Source organism: Apium graveolens, chromosome 3 (genome assembly GCF_009905375.1).
Source record: "Apium graveolens cultivar Ventura chromosome 3, ASM990537v1, whole genome shotgun sequence".
NCBI lineage: Eukaryota > Viridiplantae > Streptophyta > Magnoliopsida > Apiales > Apiaceae > Apium > Apium graveolens.
In genome coordinates, this window is record NC_133649.1 from 133,907,027 (window position 1) to 133,911,807 (window position 4,781).

At 38.7% G+C, this 4,781-nt stretch overlaps 1 non-coding gene across 1 annotated transcript; it reads left to right on the forward strand.

Annotated features, from left to right (window-relative positions):
• Positions 1-1,841: 1,841 nt before the first annotated feature.
• On the forward strand, positions 1,842-1,948 carry LOC141716063 (small nucleolar RNA R71). Its single transcript, XR_012572795.1, has one exon. It is a non-coding gene; the product is annotated as a small nucleolar RNA R71 (small nucleolar RNA).
• Positions 1,949-4,781: the final 2,833 nt, after the last annotated feature.

Sequence of the window (4,781 nt, forward strand, 5' to 3'; positions counted from 1 at the left end):
AAAGGCGCTTTTCGAATGACAACTTGTCAATGGTGCAAGAAATGGTGATGCTACCTGGATCCTTAAGCTTTGGAGGTAACTTTTGTTGTAGCACGGCACTGCACTCTCCCATCAGAGCAATGGTATCAAGATCATCCAGTTTCACATTCCTTGAAAGAATACCTTTCATGAATTTTGCATACCTTAACTATCAATTAAATGCGGGATTAATCAAATCCGCTTGCTAAAAAGAATCTCACCTTTCTAAATAGATCTTGCGTTCAATTTATCTACTTTCACTGTAGACTAGATAAACTTATCACCTACTACAAATCAGATAGAGATCGTATCATTCATCTTTCACTAACGATCCTGTCATATAATCCTATAAAGACCAGAACTTATCACTACATCGGTTTCTCAGCATCAATTCTTAACAGAACTTGTATGCATATTATACTACATCCTATAAAGATCTTCTGCCATACTCCCACAAAATATAAGTATTCAAAGGCGCAATTAATTAAATTCAGGAACACAACATCAAACAAGATTCACAAACACAAATTCCAATCATACTTGACAATTTCAAATAATAAACATCATCCTAACAAGAATTAGCAAAGACAATTATAGTAAATCAACAACAAAAAACAATGATACAATTATTACAAGCCAAACCAGGCAAACAAGCGAGCTAGTTTCGAAAATAGTTACAAAAAATTTCATACACAGACACTTAGGGCCTATTTGGATGGGAGGTTGAGAGGGGAATGGCTAGGTTGGGATGGGTTAGGGGAAGTTGGGATGGGTTGGGTTGGCTTAGGTTGGGTCCATCCTCAGTGAAAGGTATGTTGATGTGAATTTTCTTGAACACCTCCAGAAACTTACCAAATTGCTTGCCCAACTTTTGTTTTTGCAATCGCTTAGGAAAAGGTGGTGAATGATATAGCTGTTTCTCCCCTGTATTACCCTCATGCAGAGTGTGTTCAACAGTATTCTTCCTTGGTTCACCCTCTTTCTCCTTTTACTTTTATTCTTCATCTACAACTTCAACTTCTCCATCTTTTGCTTTTCCGCATCAGCAAGTTTTCCAGACCTTAAGGTGACAGCTTTGACTTGCTCTTTAGCTTCCTTCCTGCCTGGCATTTCAGTATCGCTGGGAAGTGTGCCAGGTTGACGATTGAGCAAGGCATTGGCTATTTGTCCAATTTGATTTTCCAGGGTCTTGATAGAAACAGCCTGACTTTGCACAACAGCTTTAACTCCTTAAAATCAGCACTAGAAGGTGGAGCAGCACCTCCTTGTTGAGGATATGATTGCCTTTGAGCAAATTGCTGAGGTTGCTGGAATCCAGGTGGATTAAACTGTTTACTTGAAGCTTGCTGATATGGTTGCTGAACAACATTCTGATTATTGCTCCAGCTGAAATTGAGATGATTTCTGTTGTTAGGATGATAAGTAGCTGGCACAGGCTGTTGTGGTCGTTGATAATTGTTCACATACTGAACAGATTCATTAATAAGAGAACACTGATCCGTAGCATGAGAGCCTGCACAAAGCTCACGGACACTAGCTATTCGATTTACTCCAAAGTTGGCTAAAGAATCGACCTTCATAGACAGCGCCTGTAGCTGCGCTGCAATAGCTGTAGTTGCATCAACTTCCAGAATACCTGCTACCTTCCCAGGCATCATCCTTTGAGTTGGGTTTTGATACTCATTTGAATCCAGAGTTTCAATGAGATTATAGGCCTCAGTATAGCTTTTGGCCCACAAGGCACCTCCAGAAGCTGCATCGAGCATGGGCCTATATTGGGCCCCAAACCATTGTAGAAACCAGTGATCACCATCCAGTCAGGCATACCATGATGTGGACACTTTCTCAACATCTCCTTATAGCATTCCCAAGCTTCGCACATAGATTCTCCTTGTTGCTGCGCAAACTGAGTAAGAGCACTCCTCATAGCTGCAGTCTTGGCCATTAGATAGAACTTCACCAAAAACTTTTGCGCAAGATCTTCCCAAGTAGTGATGGACCCAGCCGGTAAAGAATGTAACCAATCCTTAGCTTTGTCCCTCAGAGAGAATGGGAAAAGCCTTAGCTTGATAGCCTCATCAGTAACACCATTATATTTGAAAGTACTACAGATCTCAACAAAATTCTTGATATGTATGTTGGGATCTTCAGTCTCAGCACCTCCGAAAGAAACAAAATTATGCACCATCTGAATAGTGCCCGGCTTGATTTCAAAAGTATTGGCCTGAATAGCCGGATGAATGATGCTTGACTAAATGTCATCAATTATAAGTCGAGAAAAGTCCATAAGAGCTGAATCAGCTTGAACTATACGATCACCCATTGTTACAGGTTCTTTCTTTTCCCTCTCTTATCCGAATCTTGAAAAACTATCTTCTCCGGAAAGTCAAGAGCTATATCTGTCTCCTCAGCCGTATCTAGATTTCTCTTGCGGGTGCGAGAACGTGTTTGCATAAACACTCGCTAGAGTACCTGAAACACAACCGGAAGCAGTAAGTAACAAGTCTTAATCAATGAATCCTAATGACCACTGATGGCAAGTACATAAACTAAACAAATTAACACCGAGTCCCCGGCAGCGGCGCCAAAAACTTGTTAGGTACAAAGCATTCGCTAAATAAATCACGCAAGTATACGTGTTCGCAAGTAATATAGAATGATTTCTAGTTTGTTCCCACAGAGACTCTGATTAATTAAATAATAATATTTAATTAACACTTACTCACCAATATATGATTACTTTTCAATGTCAAGACAATAACAATTAAGGTTGCTTAACTAATATTAACTACGAGAATTAAACACTTAAATTAACAATATTAAACATACATGAGATCATAACTTCATTACTACTTCATTGAATAGTTATTGTTATTACCCTTAGCATGTAATGGTGATGATATTAATCCAACAACACGAAACTGATAGACAATAACTTTCATTGTATGAATACCATTCTACCAAGCATCCACAATTAAGATAGAAGTTGAATAGGCATCAATTATGTTGAGACCCTATATGTCTACAGAATTTGACAACATAATGATTTAAGCGCAATTATTCATTATGATTACACTGGGCAAGTAAAACGGTTAGAGTTACCCACTAATCATGCATACAATACATGAACCTATGCTGACATGGTAAGTTTTAAATCTCAAGATTCACTGTCGCTTCACAAGAGATTAACGGGCTATCTTACATGTTCGCGACGCACATAAGACGAATAAGCACAACCTATGCTGGATATCATACAATCACCACATACCAAGGTATTAAACAATTAACTAAAGAAATCCATAGTAAATCTGCTATGATCCCATGATCACAATTAGCCCATAATAGAAGTCATCGTCACTATGGGTTCATATGAAAACATGATATAACACAATGATATAAACTAATAAAAATACTTAATAAATAATGAAGTACGTCACAAGAGTATTAAGGTTCAAAGAATAAAGAAAACTAGCATCCACTTTTACAACGAATTAAAAAAATCACAAGATAAACGTATGCTTCCTCTTCTTCGTTGTTGCGTGCTAAAACGGTCTTTTTGATCTTCTTGCCTTCGCTCCATGTTACTTGTTCTCGAAAACGTCTTCCAAGATTGTTTATATAATAGCCCAAAAGAACCAGCGCTAACAGAAGCCCAATCGAACTCGAATTCTCAAAATCAGATTCTGAAAATCCGCACTCAGGCGGCCGCCTCCTCCTTCCAGACGGGCGCCTGCTACCAGGCGGTCGCCTGCTCTCATCAGGAGGGCGCGTGCAACCCTTCTGGAAAAATTATTATTTTGCTTCTGTTTTTGCTGAATTTTTCGCACATCATCCCGGGACTGACTCCAAGCACTTCCTTAAACTTATTTTAATGAAATCCACCTATCTAAGCAAGTTATACCCAGAAATGCAAAAACACTAGAAAAACACGTCAAATACACAAAATACTCAAGTTAAAGACACCAATTTAAGCCGTTATGAGACGCTCTAAGTGGTATAAAATGCCACTTATCACTATTCTCTATAGTCAGCTTATTCAACTCCCGATAATCTATGCATAATCTCATATTGCCATCCTTCTTCTTTACGAATAGTACTGGTGCTCCCCATGGCGACACACTGGGTCTTATCATCCCATTATGTAATAACTCTTGCAGTTGAGAAGCTAGTTCCTTCATTTCAACTGGGGCTAGCCTATAAGGGGCCTTGGACACTGGTGTCATCCCTGGTGCTAATTCTTTAGCGAATTTTATTTCTCTGTCGGGTGGCAATCCTGGTAAGTTCTTTGGAAACACATCCTCGAATTCATTCACTATGGGTATGTCATGTATATTGGGAACTTCCTTCTTAGTATCCATCACATCAGCCAAATAGGCCTCGTTACCTTGATTTAGCAATCTCTTTGCCTGTTGCATGGTCAAAAATTTTTGGGTCTGTCATTGACCTCTAAACACTACTTCATTTCCATTTTGTACTCTTATCTTCACCCTCTTCTGCTCACAATCTATTTGCGCTCTATTACTGGATAACCAATCCATTTCTAAGATTACATCAAATTCTCCTAACGTAAATGGGATTAAGTCAACCTCGAAGACTTTCCCTTCTAATTTCAACTTGCATTTAGGGTGTACTTGATTTACGTGAATTATTTCTTTGTTTGCTATTTCCACTTGTAATATCACATGTAAGGGTATGATGTTAAGTTTTAACTTTTTAGCAAAATTTTGAGATATAAACGACTTGGTCGCTCCAGAATTAAATAG